The sequence below is a fragment of the Corvus kubaryi genome, unplaced genomic scaffold (assembly GCF_017639235.1).
Source record: "Corvus kubaryi isolate FWS band 111438036 unplaced genomic scaffold, C.kubaryi_AGA036_p1.0 67, whole genome shotgun sequence".
Lineage (NCBI taxonomy): Eukaryota > Metazoa > Chordata > Aves > Passeriformes > Corvidae > Corvus > Corvus kubaryi.
Window position 1 is genome coordinate 911,462 of NW_024582055.1, and position 23,112 is coordinate 934,573.

General features: G+C 35.3%; 1 long non-coding RNA gene across 2 annotated transcripts in view; it reads left to right on the forward strand.

Annotated features, from left to right (window-relative positions):
* The window catches only part of LOC121674306, a 32,497-nt gene extending 10,330 nt beyond the window's left edge, over positions 1-22,167 (forward strand). For both annotated transcript variants that reach the window (XR_006019535.1, XR_006019536.1), the window contains 3 exons: positions 2,984-3,047; positions 4,316-4,421; positions 13,440-22,167. This is a non-coding gene — a long non-coding RNA (uncharacterized LOC121674306). The remainder of the gene's footprint in view (positions 1-2,983; positions 3,048-4,315; positions 4,422-13,439) is intronic.
* The last annotated feature ends 945 nt before the right edge of the window (positions 22,168-23,112 follow it).

Below are 23,112 nucleotides of genomic sequence, written 5' to 3' on the forward strand. Positions count from 1 at the left end.
TAAATACTACACAATAATAAATGCACTAAATAATAACATTGTATAAGTAATTTGAGGAGAAAAGTAAACCACTGCTAGATAGTTGATCAAGGAGATTAATGATTTCTGTATTTTTCCTAAATATAATGAAAGTAATGTTAACATTTATCCAAAACATTTTTTCTTTTAGTGCCAGTTTGAACTGAGTTCAGTACCTTATATGTTGTACAAAATACATGCCATTAACCTTTGTCACTTCCTAGAAAATCAAAATAATTTTTATTCTTCTCACAACCTCTGCCAAATAATAGTTCTGCCACAGAAGTTTGCATATTATAGTCTTGGCCCCATTTCAGATGATTGACCCTAAAGAACTTTGCTTGGAGTGTATAATTTACCTAAGAACTTTCTACCATAGTTATTATGAAAAACCATAAGATCAATACTCAGATGACTAATTTTTGCAGAATTTCAGAATATTGTAACGTTTAAAGAAGCAGGATCTCTAATGCTTTCTAAAAAATAAAAATTTGCTAATGATTTAGATCTTTTATTCTTACAGTAAAGTGGTTTAAACTATTAGGAGATATTTTGACATACAATGTGAGAAAATTGTGAAGGAAAAGAACATACCCAAGAGGCAGCTCACTATTTGCTGAAAGTAACTAATGGGACAAATAAGACATTTCAGAGCATCTTATACTATTCTAGATACATCTCAGTTACCTGAATGTCATGTTAGTGCCAAAATAACATCTGTTCCTCACTCTTGTATAGTTCAATTTTGATTTGGGCTATACTACAAGCTGGAAGTTAAGAAAGTATACTAGTTTGAGAACAAACCAGTGAGAGGCACCAGGTCAGAATAATAATTCAATAGGAAAATTTAAAAAAAGCAGAAAACCCTGGTTCAAACTGACAGAGTCAGAATACAACCTGACACCCCATTAGTTGGGGTGGTGGTAGCAGTCCAATAAAATGGTGGCTGCAGTCCTCCTGAAGTGGTGGATGTGGTTCTGTTGAAGCAGTGATCCTGTAGAAAGGGGCTGCTCTTCCTCAGAAGGTGCAGTGGTGGCTATGTAGCTCCTGTCCTCTGGAAATCCAATGGAAAGGGTGTCTGTGGTCTTTGGAATCTCAAATTATATCCAGGATGGAATGCTTGGTTCCTCCTTCTGGGTGGAGCATCTCACAATGACATGATGAGTCCTGCGGCAAGGCATTGATGGGCCAATTAATGGAAGATAGTCCAGAGGGAGGAGGCAATGAAACACTGCCCCACCTCGTTTCGACAGCTCATGAGGATGGTAATAGAATACACTGCAACCCAGGACAGAAAGGCACCTAGTCCTGCCGTAACTGTGTTTGGAGGAGCTGTTTGGATTAGATTTTTACGCTACTCACGAAATCCACCTTGCCTCTTTCAGCTCTACCATCCCACACTGTGCATGTAATCTCAGTGGAGTAAAAGAGTATTAGGTGGTTGGGATGGCTCCTGTCATATCTCTCGGAGCAATTTGTGGTAGAGTAAGAGTTGTAGAGTACTCTGGGAGATCCTGCAGTTGCTTAATAATAATAAAGATAAGATGGCACAAATTATTTTCAGCTTTAATTATTGTTTCTGTTGGCAGTCTGGGAAATTAATATTAGTTCTTTCTATTTTGTGTTCTATATACATATTGAAAGTTCTGCCTCTTTCTTCGTGATGCACTGGTAGCTTTTGACAGGGGAAGCTATTACAGTCCTATTTACCACCAGATTTTCTGCCAGTTTTGCAAAATGAGGTTCAAATTCATACATGCTGAACTTCTTTAAGTACTCCCATAGCATATATTTAAATTCAGAGATAAACATTTCTTGTGAACCTTTGCAAAGGTTGATTCTGATTTCAGAATACATGTTATAATGCATGGAATTCATCCTCCGAGTCATTTCAGTTCTCCTCTATGAAGGCATAGATTTATTTTCAGAAGCTTTTATATGCTTTTTAAATATGCTTTTTAAATATGCTTTTTAAATACCATATTTTACTCCAAACACACCCCTCAAAAAACCTCACTTTCTAACATTTATGGGGAAATTAACATACTGAACAAAATAAAGCTAGAGTGCTAGAAAACTGTACTTTTATTTTTTAACAGGAAAAAACCCCATGATTATCTCCATGGAAAGAAATATTATAATGTTCTTATGATCATTGTTTTTCATTACTTAACATCTGTCCACATCTTATCCTTTCACTTTCATCTTAATCCATTCATTTTATTCTTGTTACATTCTTTCTTATTAAGAAGATGAGAGATTGCAATGAGAGATTACTCACTGCTGTGTTGTCCATATCAGTAGAGTGACAAACATCATGCCTGTCTGAATGCTAAATAACTTATCAAACCTGTGCTCCTGGTAAATGACTGAATATATATTCAGTTTACACCTCACAATTTTTGTATCAGCTAAGGCAGAAGTCCCACAGATGACAGCTTCATTCACTATGTAACCCTAATTTATCCCTTGAGCACTGTCCATCCTACACAAAATGAAATTAAGTGATTAAAAAGTGTATCAAAATGCATAGAGGCAAGGGGGCACAGGGAATTAAAAATGCAAAGTCAGTGTTAATTCTTGCATTTCTTCATTTTTCAGTCCTTGACTGCAGATTAATGATGTTTTAACAGAATTTTTACTTGTAACTTTTTATGTTAGTTAAAAAGGAAATTGAAAGAATCTCAGACTGGCTGTTTGGGACGACAGCACAGAGGCCCATTCAGAGTTGTAAAGTCAACAACTCAGACCATTTCTATTCAGCTAATGGATTTATAAGCAGTGGAATTTGCAAATTGTTGCTTTTCATGAAAATCAGTCACAAAAGGAAGATATGGCAGGTATTTCCCTAAGGGTTTCTGCATATTATTTGCTGATAGGAAATTGCTGTCTAATAACTGTCTAATAACAGTAGTATATATTCCAGATTTTCTGTGTATTCACTCACCTCTTCCTTTTGTTCCAGCTCTGGGTAGTCTAAGCTCTGTGAGTCTTATGAACTCCTGAATTCCTGTTCTGCTCCCTAACATGTAAGATTATTAATTTTACCAGTATTAATTGTAAGGTTATTAATTTTAATATGAATTCCCTCTGTCTGCTAATATTTTAGTCTGACCATGACTATGCATGCCAGGTGTGCAGTCCGCCTCTGATATCAAAAGGCTCTGACAGGGGTAAGACCAGACTCAAAATGTATATGTGACAGTCAGTATATGAATATATAGACAAAGGTAGAAAGGTACTTCCCACTTTATTTACAAAAGTAGTATAGTAAAGTGGAATGTTATGAACGTCTATCAGTATGGAATATGTAATAAATAGTGTTGCAGACTGTGGTGGGATGGCTGAGACTTCAGAGGAGTTTATAATCCAGGAAAAACACACCTACATGCACGGTTGTGGCACTGTTGGGAGCATCAGTATAGGACAAGTCAGAGAGATTTGGGCATAAGGTGGAATATTTTTTAATATTTTCAAAAAAATTCTATAATTCTTACATTCTTCATAATGCTTGCTAAACCTACATGTATTAAAAAGAGAAAAAGTTTATATTTTATGCCTTTCTACGTGCATTTGAATTATTTTCCCACTTTTTAATTCTGCTTTTGAAGCACGTTATCTGACCCGGCTGTCCAGTAGAATTATAGTTTAAATGAAAGCCCTGGTAATTTTTCATGGATCCCTGCAGGCTTTCAGCTAGAACTGAATGTGCTCATTGCAAGGTGCAATTGCTGTGTAGTCCATCAGCACAGTGACATTGGAAGCTGGTTTTAAGTTCTTTTTTAAACAAATTGTTACCTTGATTTAGAATCTATTGAATAAATGTTTGTAATCAATATCAGAATTTTCTCTGAAAATAGTCTGTTACTTACTCAGGAGCATAATAAATGTCTGCATGAATAGGCAATAGCCTGAAACTCCTAAAGGAAGAGACATGGCTTGACAGGATAACATTAAAAGAAAATTGAATCTAATTGCAATAATTAGGATGTCAACAAAATATTTTTAGATCTAGCCCTTCACTGAAGTAGTCTAAAATGTTGGAGCGAGGAAAGACAACATTTTTTGTTAAAATAATTATTGTTTTCCTGACCTATGTCTTGCTTTGTAGATTTTGAAGTATGTAATAGCCCTCAGGGAGTCAGTGCTATCGAAAAGTGTGAGTCTGAGGCCTCTAGAGATCTTGAAAGGAGTGAAAGACAGATGCCTCTTTGTACATTTGACTGTAATGCTGTTTAAAAGAAAATGCAATGTTTAAATGATCCCTGGTTGTCTTTTTGACATATTCTGATTGTAGTCAGCTCTGCAGGGAGATTTAGCTGTCTCTCCTGTCACATGGAAGACTGAGAACTGCATAGAAGTTAACAGAAGCCACAGATGAAATTTGCTTATACAATTACATGGTAAGTTCTGTTCAAAATAAAATATTGCATTCCATTTTCACTTTTAAAATCAAATTTCCATTCTGTTCCCGTCATGCCAGGCTGTGCTGATAACCACCCAGCTGGAGGCTGTTATCAATGGGAGCAGGTAAAAAACATTGACCCCAGAAATGGTCAAAAGCTTGGGACACTAAATATGTGAAAGTAAATATAATTCAAGAAGGATATTTAAAATGTGAAAAGTTGTAGGGGCTAAACTTGGGGTTAAACTTCAGATTTCCAGTAGGTGTATGTGAGGAAGTTTTCATAATAGTGAGAATTATTCTGTACTGTTTCTTGCCCTAGCGAAGATCCAGTACAATCGCCTCCTTGCACAGAAGTACAAAGACAGCACAAAATTTTTATTTTTGCAGGCTGTAGTGGTGATCCCACACTTCCAAAGTGTTGTAATAACAAAAGTATCATCTACATTTTCTTTTTGTATGTTGCATATTAGCTGAGTGTTAATTGGCCGAAGAATTTTCAAGATTTCTGCTGTTCAGTTGTGAACAAAATGGACAAAAGATGATGCTTGATGTTATTTTTATATGTCTATTTTAAGACTGAATTTGAATGAATGGGACACCCATCTCAGAAAGCCCCTAAGCTACTCACCATTGTGGTCTGTATAGGTCCATATGGGAAAGTAGCACTAAAACCTCACTCTGATCTTGTGTTTTTATTCCAAGCAGCTTCTGCTAGTTGGGTGTGTACATACTAATTTTTATTTGCTTCTCAAGGTCACAGAAGAGGTGTACATAGAACAATATGTACTTACTTATATAGTTAAAAAAATGGAAATCTAATAATATAGTTAAAAGTGTTTCTATCTTTCCTCTTTTAAAGGAATGTTTCTTTACAATTTTCTACATCATTATTTATTGATGACAATATTGAGTTAATATTCGTAACAGTATTGTAGATAGGTATTTTTCGATCTTAAATATGCTTAAGTCACCAATATAATTTAGAAGTTTATGTATTTTAGCTCAAGTTTTATATAGAATTTCTTTCCTTCAGAGATTAAATTTTACACAGTGGCCATGATGACAGCATTGTCTGCAAGGGCAGAGAGAAAACACTTTTCTCATGAGGAAAGCAATGAGTTATACAAACAGCTAAGGGCAGGATGGAAGAAAGACCATTAGTAAACTCACAAAGAAATTTGGGCTATGTGTCTCACCCTTCAGAAGAATTGCATCAGTCACCATGCACATCCCTGTTACCTAATAATTCATGATTGATTAACTCCATATAGCCTACCATCTTCAATGTTTGACTCAACGTTTTGTGGTTTTTTACAGGAGAAATTTGAGGCACAGGAAAAAAGTGCCTTTCAAAGTGATTTCTGTTAGCCAAGATTGTCAGCCAATAATTTTTTTAATGCAAAGAGGTTGAGCTGACTGTAAGGTGGAATTTTTCTGCATTAATTATAAGGCAGGTTAAATAGTGTCTGTTTTAGAATGGGTACAGCCTTTAGCTTATTGGAAAGCAGAGAGGTTCCAATTCTGCCTGTAAATGAAGGGAACTAGTGTTTGCCAATTAAATCAAGCAGCTGTTTCACAGACAGTATTGCTAATAGCTACCAACTAAACTCCAAGCTGTTACTCTGGATTGTTTAATGAACTGCTTTTAATACATAGTAAATGCTAACCTCTGTATCTCAATTTATTGAGCAAGAAGGGAGGGATATTTAAAGACACATCTCTCTTCAAAATTCTATAGCATTGTAGGAACTCTCTCTGCTAATGAAGCACAGGCATTTGAGACTCTTTTTTACACTATTTATAAGAATCCTGGAGAGAATAGTGCTACCTAAATTGTTTGTGACAGTGCATGACAAAATTGCCATGTTCTGATGCTATACAGTGACTGTAATTTTTTCTCTTAAGGAGATATTTTAGGCGAACTTGCTGCTTGTATTCTTCACTGTAAACTGCACAATACTGATGATAAAATCAAAATTTATCTTGCATTGGGCACACCAATGTATGCAGCAGTCTTGTGTGACAAATGAATAAAGGAATTGAAAACAATGCATGGATTTCAGCTATAAACAGGAATTCTATTGTGAATATTTTTTTCATGCAAGGCATAGTCTCTGGTATTTGTTCTCATCAGAAGGCCTTCTCTACATCTCAGCTCTACTCTGAGCATAAGCATAAGGAAACAAGGCATCAAAGCTATCTAACACTAAAACTAACTGGTTCAGAGAGAAATTGTGAGCTGGTAAAACTGCATGTAGGGAGAGCATCCTTAGTCCATTCCTTATTAATGCATGTTAAAAAGGTCTAAATATCTTGATTGACCCCACCTGCTTTCCACAAACACTGTTATATCAACCTAAGCAATTATTCTTGCTTGCTATATTTCTATGGCAAAATTTTGCTTTAACCATACAGAATCTAGAAGTAAATGGCATTTTTTTCTTTCTCAATTTAAAATCTCAAACAATTAAACAACGGTGAGAAAAATTAAAAGCTTTCAGTTTTTTCTTGTTATCTATGTCTTGGACATTCATTAAATGCCGCAAAAATGAAAATATAAATATCTCTTAGAAGGTGCCTCATTTTCTGTCCTCATTTCCAGCTTATATCTGTCACTAAAAGGAGAGAAAACAAACAAACAAAAAAAGATACAAGAAAAGAAGAATTAAGGAAATTTTCAAAGACCTGTTGCAATCAGCAATCTCTGTGTTTTTTTCTGTTACTATTTTATAAGTAAAACAGACCAGAAAAATTACATTTATAAGCCAGGGGGTGGTGGTAGTGGGGAAATAGCCACAAACCAAATACACAAAAACCAGAGATGGAAACTTCTGACTTTACAGATGGCTGTTTTTCTTAATTATATGGATAATAGTTTAGTAATACCTAATTGGTCATGCTTGACAAGTAATAGCAGTTTTTCTAAGACAAACAAATGTTCACATTTTTCATACTTAATCAGGGAGTTTATGTGCAAAAATGACCAAATGTATCATCTATTCTAAGACTCCTATGTTATTTTGTAATAAACCACCATCTGTACTTTGATTTTACAGAATCTGTGTGTGATGACCACAGAATCTAATTATATGGCAGATGGGTTTGGGGAAGAAACTAGATTTTTTTTTTTTTTTAATTTAAATAAACTACAAATGCTCACTTCATTAATTAGAAATGTCCCCAAAGCAAGTTTATTTTGATTTTATCTGACAGGTAGTGCCTTGAACACCCAATAACTGCCCTAGTCTTTCTTTTCTGTGTCATCCAAACTCACAGACATTTCTTGATGAGTGCATTCAGCTTGTGATAGTGTGTATTTCTTTCTGTGCTGTATATTTATATATTGGTTGATTATTTTCTGAGTTATTTAACTTTTAGTGCATAGGTTTGTGCATTATGGTTAAGAGATTAGTTTATTCATATTCTGAGAGCTTGGAAATGTATAGATTTTATTTTCTAGTTACTTGTCACAACTATGTAGATTTTGTTCTAGTGAGTAAATATGCCTGAAATAACTATTCTTTACTAACTTTTTTTGGTGTGCAGTTCTTTCACATCAATAGTATTTCTGGATTTTGTGTGTGACTAACATTACTTAGATATTAAAAAAAAAAAAAAATTAAAGAATTTAAAATATTTAATAATCAATTTAATAATTATAAAAATTGCAAACAAATAAATAATTTTAATATTCTTACATAAAATATTTTGGCAACATGCTACCAGATGGGGCTGTGCCAGGAGGGAGGGCTGCAGCACAGGGGTTTGTGACACAGCCGTGTCCTGTCTGCCCAAAGGTCAAATGTGGTCCTTCTCCCTTCCTCCTCAGAAGGGCTTCAGCCATGTCTCCAAGACAGACTGGGCAGGCACCACATAATACTCTGATTCTACCCAAGTGCAAGTTAAGAGCATTTAGGTAGGAAAGTAGTGAGGGATACTTAATGCAGTTCAATATCAGATCCTTACCCTATGTTCCACTAACTTCTCCATTTAGAAAAGGTCTTGGCTATCTCAAAGAAAATAATCTGAAAGACAACCTCTTCTCTTGCCCCACCTTCAGATCATGCCTTCATCAATTCCATGAAAAATGGAGTATTATCAGTGAAACTGGGAGGACATGCAGCTCACAGCTATTCTGAAAAAACATACAGTGACCTGAAAGCCACTTACATTCTCTCTCTACCCATTTTTTCTAGCTGTGGTGGGTTCCAGGCACCCACCAAAGCCACTCTCTCACTCCCTCTGAAACTAGATAGAGGAGAGAAAATATAAGACAGGGCTCAGGCAAGGACCAAGAGATATCATAAACTGGCTACTGTCATAGGCAAAAGAGGCTCAGCTTGGGGAAATTAATAGAATTTATTACCAATCAAAATCCAAACAGGATAATGAGAAGTAAAATAAATCTTAAAAAAAACTTTATCCCAACCCCTTCCTACTTCCCAGCTCTACCTCCTCTCTCCATCATGGGGTCCCTCCCAGAGGAGAGTGTTCTCCATGAGCTTCTCCAGCATGAGTCTATCCCATGGGCTACAGTTTTTCACAAACTGCTCCAACTTGGCTCCCTTTCCATGGGGTGCAGTCCTTCAGGCACAGCCTGCTCCAGCGTGGGTCACAAGTCCTTCTAGGAAACCTTCTCTAATGTGGGCTCCTCTCTCCAGGGGTCTGCAGGTCACTGCCAGAAACTTTTTCCAGTGTGGGTTTCCCATGGGTCCACAGCCTCCTCTCAGGCATCCACCTGCTCCTGTGGGGGTCTCCTCCACAGACTGAGGAGCTCTGTGGATCTCCATGGACTGCGAGGGCACAGCTGCTTCACCACGGGCTGCACCACAGGCTGCGGGGGAATCTCTGCTCCAGCACCTAGAGCACTTCCTCCCCCTCCTTCTCTGCAGACCTTGGTGTCTGAGAGTTATTTATCTCACATGTTCTCACCCCGGTCTTCTCTTGTCTCAATTACAGCTGCGCGATAACTTTTTTCTTCCCCTTCTTAAATATGTTATCACAGAGGCATTACCACAATTTCTGAATGGCCCAGCCTTGACCAGTAGTTGGTCCATCTTGGAGATGCCAGGGATTGGCTCTGTCAGATATGGAGGAAGCTTCCAGCAGCTTCTCAATGAAGTCACCCCTGTAGCCCCACTGCTACCAAAGCCTGGCCACACGAACCCAATACATTAACCTTTTTTCCTGACCACTCTGCCATTTAAGAGTTGTCCTGTCTAAGTTGCGCTCCTTAGGTTGCTTTGACCATGCTACACTCCAGAGCAATTTTACCATCTACTCTTCCTGCTTTCAGGAAGAGTAGATAATTAACTGGGATAGTGTTAACAAGATTCCATGTGATTAAAATTTGTGGTGAGCGGAGAGTCCCAAATGGGCATGGTCTTGGCCTGAATGGTCATAAGAATGTAATTTTTCTCTCCTGTCATGAGCTAATTTAAGCTGATTCAGATAGTGTGAAAAGGCAAGATCACAGTGGAAAAATATTTAACCATATTATGATTTGGGGCAACTTCCAGTTCAGCTGAGTTTAGACAAGCAGTACAGGCTACTGTAAGATGCAAGAGCATCTGCTTCCGCATCTCATGTTTTACATATTTTCTATTTTAGTAATTGTGGATATGAAGAAAAGATGAACACTGTCACTGGAAATATTCACAAAATACTTAAGATGATAGATGGAGATTTTTCATTCTGTTTTTCATTCTTTGGCTGTAGTTTTTATTTTTTTAATCTTTTCCCCCTTCTTCCTTTGGTTGGTTACTAATTTGCTGTTAGAATTGGGTTGGGTTAGTTGGATATTCACTATGATATTTCATTACTTTTGCTTCCAATCTCAGCTTGGATAAGGGAGTATAAATATGTGCAAAATGGAAATTGGCTGATAAAAAAATAAGTGTCTTGATTTGCTTGTTTTCTTGAAAGTTTTTAGACTTCAGTTTGGATTTGTTTCAAGTTATGGACTAGGATTTGTGTTTATTTTTATTGCATGAAAATTTATATATTTCTTGTTGATGTATGAATAAAAATAAAATGTGGAATGGGATATTATTAGAAAATATGCAACAATATAAACACAGCATATATAAAATTAAACATATAGACAAAATTTAAAGCAAATATTTTATTCCTTATACTGGGCAAAAATCTTCTAGAATTTTAATATATATGTGCATTGAACTTTCATAATGTGAAATTTAGTATTTCCCAAATTAAAAAGAAAAGTAGTAAATAAATATTAGCATAATAGGAAAGTAAAAGTAAAGCAGAAAGGAAAAAATCTGATACAGGTTATATGCCATATGCATATCATAGGCTGGTTCATATCTTGTCTGAAACTCATTAAGATAATTTGTCTTTTCTTCACACTTAAGTTGGATTTCAAATTTACAACCGTCATTTTCAAGTGTTCATTGTATTTCATTAGTAACTTGAAAGAGGTTTAAACTATTTAATCTTATCATTTTGAATCTTTGTGCATAGGCACACTCTTCTCAAGTGGATTAAAACCATTGAACATCACTTAGATAGTTATCAAAACTTGAATCACAGAGGAAAATGCCAGAGGAGAAAGCAAAAGCACTGTTGTGCTAACATACATTAGAAAAGCTTGAACATTAACAACTTGATAAAGATTGAGCAGATAACTTGAATTGTTGGATAGTGTGAGATTTAATAAGTAAAGGAAATCAGTGTGATTAATATCTATCATGGTTTGGAGAGGTGAATTCTGTTTAACACATTTAGGTTAGAATTTTCTGATGATCTTGTGTTGACACAAATGTTGATGGTGACTTCTTTAAACCATTTGAGATTTGTGGTACTCTTCCATGAGATTTTGATCAAAAAATTATCACCATAGAATATTAATAGACGTACCTTAAGTGCATTTTCCATAGGGATTATAACAGGAAATCTTATTCGAAGAATGTGTTTCCAGTTAGATCCTTCAACAGTCTATTCTTAGCCCCAGTATATACATCTTCCACACTGATTTAAAAAAATATAAATAAAATTAATTACAGGTAATGTATATTCATCTATGAATAAAAATAAGTATGTACCAGATGAACTATATTCTTTGGTAATATAGATGCAATTAAACAATATGATCAAAACCCAAGTATCTTAAAAAATTACAAGCAGCCATTTTTGTGTGATAGGGACAGTTACAGAAAATAAGTGAGTTAGGACATTACGTATTTATGTATATATGTGTATGTGAGTAATCATTATATATATAATGAAATAAGATGTAGCTAGCTCCGATGATCTTTAGGAGTACAAACAGGGGCTTCTCAGGTGGAAAACAACAGATAAAGATATTTTATTGTACATTACAGATATGACAATTACTAAAGGGTTCATGAATGTCCAACATCCACAGTCTTGAAATGAGATTGCAAAATTAAAAAGAGAATTATAGGAAAAACCTTTAAGACCTGGAGAGAAAAAAAAAAAAGCCTTAGTGCCTGTGTGCCTGTGTTTAGATCTGTTTATTATTGCAAAGGGTTATGTTTAGCCTTGATCAGCAAATACAAAAAATATTGACATCCTTATGGGTGGAAACTTCTTGAAGAGGTTTCTGACAGTCAGGGATTTGAGGGCAGGGTAATGAAAGACTTAACATGGTCTATGGATGATCTACTTTTTGGGAGATGACACTAGCTAAATTAAAACTAGAAATCAACAATTATTTATCCACAGTGAGAAAGACTAATCTGGAATAAACCAGAAATTCATTGAAACATTTTGAACCCTTCAAGACCTAGCTTATTTCTAAAGTATAGTCTCAAGGTCAAATAGAATTTGTCAGATACATAGAAAAAGTTGTGTGATGCACCTCAGTGATGTTAAGATTTTCAGGTCCTGATTGATGTTCATTCTGAGTTGGTAAAATAAAAACACCACAAAACCCCATCATGCAATTTTGTGAAAACATTATATTAGAAGGAAGCACAGATATACTCATAACGTAAACAAGATATAATAGGCTTCTGTTTTTCTCATGAGCTTTGAAAAAAAATGAAAGAAGTACCTTAGAAGCACAAAGTGAAAGTACAACTGCAGTTCAGAATCAAAATTGTACTGAGCACAAAAAACCCCCCAAACCCCTAAGTCTGGAAAGGAAGTAGTCTTAATGAAAAACACTCTAGGTTAGTAGCAAATTATATTTTGCAATGAGCAAGTATTTATGGACTTGAAATGCATTTTTGTTTCCTTGAAGGGATCTCTTAATTTCCAGCTTGTTGTTTGAAAAAGCTATTTATACAAAAGGTCTTTGGTACTTACTTATCCTGGTATTTTGATTTGACAGAAATAAATAGCAGCTAAAGATTTTTAAATGAAATATTTCCTGAGACAGGTAATATAAAAAATGCATTAATATACTCTTTCATTCTTGCCATCGCTGCTTGATCCTGGCAATCTTAGAGAATAAAGGATGAGATCCTTCTTGGAGCCCCTCAGAGGTGCAGTAAAAAGTCCCACAGCATAGAGAGGTGGCGCAAGCCGAGGCTGCCAATTGTACAGCAGCAGACCAGAGCCCACACACCTGTTTCTGAGACACTCATGAAGTGATTTGAGCAGACAAGAAATGAAGCAGGGTTAAGTCTCCCTGATTTCATCAGTAGCATTCAACTAATTCAACACAATTTTCTTTCTTAAAAATAAATTTAAAAATATTTTCTACAGAAAAGATACTGTACTTGCATTACCTGTACACTGAAACTGGGCAAAGTCCACACCAATTGCAGGTGAGATTTTCCTCATGGAGCTTCTTTGTTCCTCGGTTGTTGACTGTTCAAGTGCTGCTCACTAAAAGAACTCTGTGTCTGTACTCCACTGTATTTAAGCAGTCTTTTGACAGTTTTTCATCATTTCATGAAAGAAAAGAGCAGCAGTCACTGCCTTTCCTTTGATCTATTCATACTGGCCTCACTGTTACTCCTATTGCTATTCATATTGCTATTCACGTCATGTTTTATTTTGAAATATTTTAATTTATCCACAGAATCAGAAGCTTCAGAGATGACAATGACCCCCAAACGAGATCAGTGGTCAGAGCAACACAGAAGATCTACAAAAAGACCTCTCTGATCCAAATCTCCTTGAGCTCCATTACAAAGCTAACAGCCCCTGCCTTCAGCAGTCGAGGATTCTCAGCAATGTTTCATCATGCTTTGTGCTGAATACGGAACTTCTTTGAGGATCCCAACACTAAACTTCCTTCAATGGGTCATTCCTTGTGCTCTCACACTAGAGGATATAAAATTCAGTCAGTACTGATTACATGGTTGCACCATGGATCTCATGCACAGTAGCAGCTGCTTCACATATTTGTCAGTGAAAAAAGTTAGTGATATGAAAGCTTGCAGGTTACCTCTGTTTTTAGGGTTGCCATATTCTGTTTCGGATTTTCCCTACTCTGACATAAATTATTCTAGATTAAGATGTCTTTACGTTTCATATGTATCTTAAATATCAACTTCTCCTGCTGATAGTGTTAATTTTATACTCCCAACTGTTTTTTTCATGCTGAGAGATTTTCCTGTGCTTCTTAAACCCTCCACACAGTGTACCATGAGATCATGCCTAAAAGTGTCTCCCGTTTTTTGAATGTTGTAATCATACAAGTTAAGAGATGCCATTATTTCTGGCAAAATTTTTATTTCTTTAGAGAGTAAATAATAAAAAAGATTAGACATCCCTGGCAGATTTTTAATGCCTCATTGTCTTCGAAGTTTCCCTGAGTTCCCTGGAGCAGTAATAGATCACTCAGGTGGATCTCTTCCCACTAATGGAAGCATGACAGGCCACTGCCACTGATACAGCCATTTTTCTGTGGCTGTTCAGTGTCAACAAACACGACTGACAAGAACTTGGGAAGAAAAGGTTTCTTAGCTTGAGTATTTTTTAGAGTGGGATTCTGTTGCCTAGGCATAAATGAGCAGTGAGTGACATGGTAGGAACTCTGGGGTGTCCAAGACATCCATGTCAGTCTGGCCAAAGTGTCACGGGGCTGACAAGAAACCTGCATCCTTAACCAGGATACATAGAGTCCAAGCAGAATGCACTCTATGATACCAGAATCAACCATGAATATTTTCTGGGTTCATATAAAATATATAGGTTGGTATAAAAATTTTTATTCTATTCTCGGGGGTTTTTTCCTACAGTTTTTCCATTTCTATAAGGTCTCTATTACTCTGTGCACAAAATTGAAGTCTTAAGTTTAACAAAAAATCAAAACACCAAAGCCAACAAATTCTGGGCTTCTCCTACCCCTATATAGGATGTTCAAGATTCCAGAAATTTCAGAATCAAAGAAAATATATTATGAAAGGTATTTTCCTTTGTAAACCACAGAAATATGTGCTATCACAGGTCTGAATTTTTAACTATTATGAACTCCTCGATTTTTAAAAGTCAACCGATGGCTACCAAGAGTTTATTATTTCCAAAAAATCTGAATATAATTTCTTTGTACAGGATTCCCATTAATATGCTCAGGTCTTACTTCTATGAGCACTGTTATCTTGTAAAAACCTAGCAGGTGATACTATAAAAGCTGCTCACAGATGATTATAACAAACTTTTTTATCCTGTTCTATTTTTTTAAACCAATATTTTAAAGAGAACTTGTCTTGTACCAAAAGTTTCCCTTCTGCAAATTTTCAAATCTTGTTAAAAATTAAGTTCTGAATTCTCCTAATCAGAAAGTATGTACTATCCTATATATTTTTTACATAATATAAAGAAAAATTAATGAACCAGACATAATCTGAAATATCATCAATTGTTTTGATGATATTTTCATACATCATTTTGTACTTTCATATATCACTTTGCACTTTCCAATATTATTTGTACCTTCAAACATATATTGTGCATTTTTGCAGGCGAAGGTTCAGGGTCATTCTGAAATTCTGCTCTTCTGTTCTGCATAGCACAGAATTTATGTAGTGAATAGTTCCCTCTTGCTAACTACAGTAATTTATTTTCAACATTTCTGTCATGTAAATCCTGGTTCAAACTTATTTGTAAGAGAGAAACTGAATGTTAGAAATATATTTTGATGTAGTATATCGGCATAAGATGGGAGCTGAATGTGTGCCTGGATTTTAAATCTCTGAATGCCTACTTAATAAGGTAATTTGGACAAGGTTTGTTTCTCACTAATGGCTTGTGCCAGCCTAGCACAATGTGTCCTGGTTGTTGGCTTGGTTGTGAAGGTGCTGCTGCAATACAAATATGTGATAATAAAAGATACTCATCCTGCTGAACTTAACCTGTAACATCCCATTTCTCCAGCAACAAGGCCAAGCTCTTCTGCACTAAATCAATTCTTTTTCTCATTTGAACCTTCTTAAAATTCCACATGCGGGTTTCCAGCTAAGTCATTACAAGGACATATCCCAGAGTTTTAGTCATTTGAAGCAGCACAAGGAAATAAGTGGAAGATTGATACTTGCACTGATGTATTTTTATTTACTGATCTTCTGTTTAGTGCACTTAATTTATGTCAGATTAATCACTTGAAGTCTTTTCAAAGATCAAGTGGGTAAAATGTCATAGCATTAAGCATAAGTATCCATTTCTTTCCTAAAGGTCTTCTTGTCCCTAGGTACATGCGTGTAGAAGGCTCTTGGGGAAGAGCACATATATTATTACAGACTCTTGTTGTTTGATTTTTATAATATTCCAATCTTGTTTTTGTCTGGATTCAATTTACAGAAGTGAAGATTAGCTCTTTTATTTAAAAGAAAGATTGCTGAGATTAACAGTTGAAAAAGAAGCATCTGTATCTATGCAGTTGAAAATGTAGTTGTTATTTTTTCCAATCAGCAAGATTGAAGTCACCAGGTGGTGCTATTACATAGTATTGCAATACCTCCTTCTGTAATTTGTTTAATTTTTTTTTTAGAAAATGTTGAATAATCCCTTTGCCTAACAGTTGAGAGATGCTAAAGGGCACATTGACCTGTGACTTTTATCTTGGGAGTAGAAGGACCTTGTGGGAGGTGGGAATAGGTGGCTAAGGTTGTTTTCCTCTAAAACACTATAGTTTGCATTCTGGCTGTGGTAGACTTTGTTCCTGGTCTGAAATAATACATAACTTATATGACCTGCAGTGTATTTTATGGCCCCTTGAACCGTAAGGAAAACAAAATAAAACTTCGAAGGGCATCCAAAATTATGTCAGGAAGAGAAAACAGACGTCAGGAGGGATAACTATGCTACTGTTTGTATGGAGAATATTATCATGACTTTGAGGGGATGTTACTTCTTTAAGAAAAAGTCTTCATGATTAGTTTCCATCTCCATTGGATTAAATTGGAGACAATAAACATTAGAGTAACTATTAATTGAGGTGACATTGATTTAGATTTTTATCAGCAGAACCAGTGGAAATCCTATAAATGTAAGTTGAAAAAAATAAAAAGGGAGAAAGGTAAATAGTCATTATCTGCCAGTACGTGTGGTGGCATAATAGTGATAAAGAAAAATACCCAAATGGAAAGGTAGCCATCTGGAGTTTAAGAGAATAATGATTCAATCTGCTTCCAAAGATTCAGCAATTTTAACATAAAAAGTCTTGTTAGAGACTAAGATGAGACTCTTTTATCACCCTGTACATGGAACGTGGATGGTGTTGCTTATCTCACCTCATTAGCATTTTAAGTAATTGGAAAGACAACTGTGTAAAGAGAATCTGATGAGGGGAGTAGGGGAAAAGCTTTCCTGGTAGCTATTGATATTTATTTATATAGTTCATACAGGTATGTGCATTTATTTTTTCCAGGATAGGCTTCATTTTTGAAATGACTCCTGATGCTGATTTTCTTCCTTTGGTGGGGTTTAACTACCGCATGATGTCTCTATAAATTGAATGCAATCACTTTTAAGAATATCAAGAATTAGTGGTGTAGCTGCATGATGATCAATATGAATAATGTCCCCCTTTTCTGCCAGTTTTTAAGTAATTTCTCTAATGGTGGTGACTTTGGCAGGACTGAGAAAAATAGCTTACTTATACAAAGTCTTTTATTTTATATCTAAACCATATCTGAAATACCATTCAGTTAAGCTTTAGAAATAGACATTTATTTCTGCTTGAAATATAATTTCAAAATGTCCCAAAATAATTCTAGGTCTGTAACAAATGTGTACATCAGAAAGAAAGGGAACAGATACATTTTCTACTTTCCAGAATGGTGTTTTTGTTCTCTTTTACTAACAAGTTATGATAAAGCTCCATAGTTAATGCAATTTAGGACATGGCTGTCTTGGATGGACTGGGATATGGGTCCAAATTAAAGCTGTTCTTGAGAGAAATCACTTTTCTTTTTAATTTGTCTGACCTAATAAACAACTTCTCATATGAATAATAGTAAATAGAATTGGTTACTGCTATCTTTAACAGTTTAATATTGTCTTTCATGTATACAGTGTTGAAGAAGAAAATAATTCATGGATTGTATTTCTGTGTTACGCTAGATTACTCACTAAAATATACTTTTAATAGTTCATATCATTTTCATTAACCTCTTGATACTCTATTCATCTCCATTAGAATAATATCATACAATCAAACCAGTAGAAAAACACAGACTATTTTAGAGGCAGAAATCAGTAGGAGGCCATGTAAGAAAAAACCCAGATTTTAATAAGATTAAATCTTCAGCTTTTTTCTTTTTTCTCTTCTCCAATTTCCTCTGCCTGAGCATTTCTTGCTATTAATTGCATTTCTATACTGTCTTCCATTCTGCTCTACTTCATTAATATGAGGAACTTCAAAACAGGCTCATGGGTGCAATGCTAAAAGCTTCATAGAAGATATGAGAAGCAGCACAGTAACATTGTTGAGTAACATTTATCTAACACTGAAATTTACTGTGTTGTTAGTGTGCTGCTATCATTAGACCTTTCCTATTTCCATCCCTGCATTTACATCACAAAAACTGAATAAGTTCTCTAGATCCTAGAGAATATTTCTGTTTTAATGATTAAGTCATTAGTTTATTTATAAAACTAACACATCACTAGTTTTCAAAATGCCATCTTTATTTTGAACTTTATGCCTGAGTTATATGGTGCAACACTTTGTTCTGAACCTTGATGATGTGTGACTCCGAAATCATATTCTACAAGGATTTTAATAAGGAGGAGGTTGGCAAAGTGAGACTGTATCACAAAAAAAGGAATGCTTGCTGAATAGGAGAACAGTTCTATTTATACACATACTGTTTGAACACAGAAAATGTGTACGATTACATACCTCCTTTGCTGATTTATTTCTTTATTTTAATCTCTAGATAAATACAAACTTCAAGATGCCGAAAATATGTTTTTTCAGCCTAAGAACATTTGGGAGACTTGTTCTTCTGGGAAGAAGAAAATAAGATTAAATATAAGAATAGTCTTTTATAGAATAACTCGTGGGTTACTTGAAATTTCTCCCTACCCTAAGAGAACAAAGAGGACTTGAGCTGACTTTTGTGCTTAAGGCACATCTAGAAGATATCTCTTCTAGAGACACCTAGAAGAAAGGAGGTGTCCCTTGAAAGAGGGATTTTGAAAGTCTGCTTTTTCTCTCTTGATATGCAAGATTTCCTCCTGAAGTGAGTGGAAGTTTTAAGTGTGTACAGAATGGAAAAGCAATAGCAAGGTTAAAAGAAGATCCAGCTGTAAACCACGAAAATTTGGGAAGCAGTGAGGGCAGTAAGACCCCAGGCTAATGCCATGGAAATTAAAATATATTTATGTGTAACCCCTACAGGAAGCAATAGAAGTTTACATGTGGTGAAGTTTATTTTCTCTAGTATATTAACTCTGTTCTCATTGCTAAAGAATTCCTGCTTTTTACTGAATGGCAAAACAGACTGTGTTTTGTTGTTGAAAAAACCCACCTCAGTATTTTTAAAATTATTTTTAGAATAAATTATCCTCCACCTCTCTCACCAATTTGTAATGCAAATTTTTCCAGTCAGTTTATAATTTTAGGAATCTAATCCTGAAAAGGATATCCAAATTTAAATAACTAAATAAGATTAATACCATCCATGATTATTTTCTACCTCTAAAGAATTTACTTTCCCTAATTATAGCTACAGCTACTATTAAGAGACATTTTCAGGAAATCAGAAATAGGCTAGTAGGACATGCAGAGCGTCTAGATGAAGAAGGAAGATAATTAATTCAGATTAATACTATTAGTAAAATCTCTAAATATACCAAGATGTTTACTTTTCCATTTAGAGGACGGATACAGAAAGTAAGTGGTTTTCCACATATCACCCAGAGTAGTTTTAATCCACATTCCCTGGACTAAATTTGGTCTCCTATAATTTCCATTCTTTCCTCTAATTTGTGATATCCCAAATGAATCTCCCAGTTCCTGAACCTTCTCCTTGCAACTGAATCTTGCTTCTGGAATGAGCTCAGTGTTTTGCCAGCCCACTTTCCTGAGACCTCTCACCTGCTGTAGTTCACATTTACAAAATGAAGGTCTCAGACACCAGCGAACCCAAAATTCTCAAAATTTATCTTTCCTGATCAGTGTTTTGTCGCTCCTTTCTTAAATACTGCAGAGATGAGCAGGTCTCTTTTGTAAGAGGAATGGGATGGGGGAAAAGTATTTTAACCATGTTTTCTTAACATATAAATGGCAACTAGAGTGCATATGCACATCTGCATTTAGCAACATATTTTAATATAATCTAACATGTTAATAATTTCATTAAAATCTGAAAATGTTCTAATAGAATCTTAACTTCTAAGGCCTCTGAATGACGTCTCTACAGCTGTAATTTTATGTGTGTCTTTAATCTTCTAAACAGCTTTAAAACGAGCACTTCACTGATTATAAACTACAACACATTTATGCATTTTTTTGAATTAAATAACGTGGTGTGGGGTTTTTTTGTAGTAGGAACAAGACATTTTCTGAAAGAATAAAATAACTTTTTAACTTTATAATCTCAGATTATACAATAAAGTAGGATTTCTTCTAGCAATGAGAGACACCAGCTCGGTGTACATTTATTTGTATTGATGATTATTTATCAAGGCTAGACTTTTCTGAGAATACCAAGACATTGGGCTATCAGCTATGAAGTTAATCTCTGTTGAGATAATAAAACCATTTAATTAGCCATATTAATACAGTTAGAAGCATATTCATAACTGTTTTATATTACTAGAAAAAGAAAAGGTACTACTTGCTTATTGAATCACAATTCTGTTCAGTATTAATTTGTTATGTGGGAAAAAGAAGATCTTTAAAAAAACAGAAAAGAAATGAAAAGTTCCCCATAGATTTAGCCTGAACTACTAAATAAAAAGAATTAGGCAATAGATACAATCTAAGAAAGTTAATTGATAATGGCTCACATTTTTCAGCAGATAAAGCACAATTGATTTCATAAACAGTAGAATCATATTACTAAGATATGATGTATACTATAACATTTCTGAGCTAGAGAAAAATAACTAAATAATAAGTATTAAACTAAAAGAAAACCATAAAAAAGGGAGCTCTTAAGAGTAGTTACAATAACAAAACAGATGACAGACAACATTATGCATGTTAGCAAAGACCAATCAATTTATGTTCTTGAGTCTACTTTCAAGGACATCACATCAAGAGCATCTCACAGAACAAAAAACAATCTCCTGATAGTAGTCCTTTCCCTGGAGGGAACTGATATCTAAACCAGCAGAAGTATTTGTGAAAAACAAAAGAATTTACCATACAAACCAAAATTGGGCAAGGAGAAAAAATCAGAGTGATGACTTTAGATAATTAGTGAAATACTGTTGTCCTAAATCTAGAAGGAGTTTTATGGGCTGCTTCATCAGGCTTACCCAGCTAATTAGGAATTTAGGATCCAGTCTGAAATATCTGTAGAAAAATTGTTTAGGGGTCAGACACTCCAGTAATTGTATGCATAATATATTAAATAACTAATAACTAATAATAATAATAATAGTAATTTAAAATAATTAAATTAAATTATCTTTTTGTTTGAAATTTTTTACTAGAATAAATATCCAGTTGTTGTTTTGTCTTTCTTTCAAGCATATTTGAAATATGAAGATCTTCTTTGAAATGTGAAGATCTTCAGAGAAATAAAGCCATTCTCTTTTTTTCATCAAGTAGGGGTGGTCTGTGTACTGAAGCACACAAGCTGTTTTCATGTTCTCTCAAGTAAATCATAATGTGATGGGTGAAACAGCAGGTCTTCATAATTGCCATAGTGAAAATAATTTGTCATCTGAACACAACTCCATTTAGGGAGCTCAAACTACTTACTGCATTTTTATCTCATCAGAAGAAAAACCTGAGGAGATATATGGATGTCTCTGCTACATTCAGGTTTGCCTGGATGTAGTCTCGCTTCTGACCATTTCCTTTGACTTTTATGTATATTGATGAATTAGTAGGTCACATTTTTCAGAATTATTGAGTAGCCTTAAAAACAAGTTTCAGCTGACTTCTATGACTTGAAAGAGGAATAGGTTTTATCTCCTTCAGACCTACTTTAACTCTGACTTTCATGAAAAACAAGATTTTTGGGGTATCATTTCACTTTAGAAACAAGATGAATTAATCAGGATATAATATGGATGTAGTTTTCTGAAGAGACCTTATAGCACTCTTCAGTGCTTTCAGGGGCTACAAGAGTGCTGGAGAAGGACTTTTTACAGGGGCATGTAGTGACAGGGCAAGGGGAATGGCTTTGAAATGACAGAGGGCAGGTTTACATTAGATATAAGGAAGAAATTCTTTACTGTGAGGGTAGTGAGGCCCTGGCACAGGTTTCCCAGAGAAGTTGTGGATGCCCCATCCCTGGGAGTGTTCAAGACCAGGCTGGATGGGGCTCTGAGCAGCCTGATCTAGTGGAAGGTGTCCCGGCTCATGGCAGAGGAGATGGAATGAGATGGTCTTTAAGGTCCCTTACGAAATCCAAGCCATTCTATGATTCTGTAGACATGCTAGAGCTTAAAAAGGAAATGGAGAAGAAAGGACTGTCTTTCTGTCTTAAAGAATTTCAGCATTCATCTGGACTCACGAGATTGAGATATCTTCTCTTGAATTACCGTAAAGTAATGAGTAGGGCCATCTAATCAGTTTACAAATCTAGATCCAAACACTCTTCTCAAAACAAATGGTGAGGAGGAGTTTGAGAATGGGGACAGATTGCAGAAAAAGCTTTCCACTAAGGCATTCAAAAGTTATACCTAGCCTCAAGTTTCAATTTATTACTTTAATGTTCTAACTGGGACTATTCAGTTTTGGTTTCAAGAAGACTGCCATCTGGCTTACTCAGAACATAGGCAGGATGTGCTCATGTCTGCATGTCAGCGTCTACATACCTGGACATCTTGAGATTGTCATCCTATGTCATTTTTGGCAAGTGCAGCTTTTCAGCACCATTAGTGAGCTTGCTGAATGAGTACTGCAGGAGCACGCCCAGGATCAGTGGTATGGCATTAATCCTTTGCAGAGACCAGCTCCTGGAGCCAAGAACATGGAGCTATCTTGTTTAAATCTTTATTTTGAATCTTTAAGCAAGATTTATCTAGTGCAGGACACTATACCTGCATCCTGACTCTGTGTGAACTTTACAGCATATATTTGATTTCAGCACGTAGTGGGAAGGTATACACTGGAAGAACTG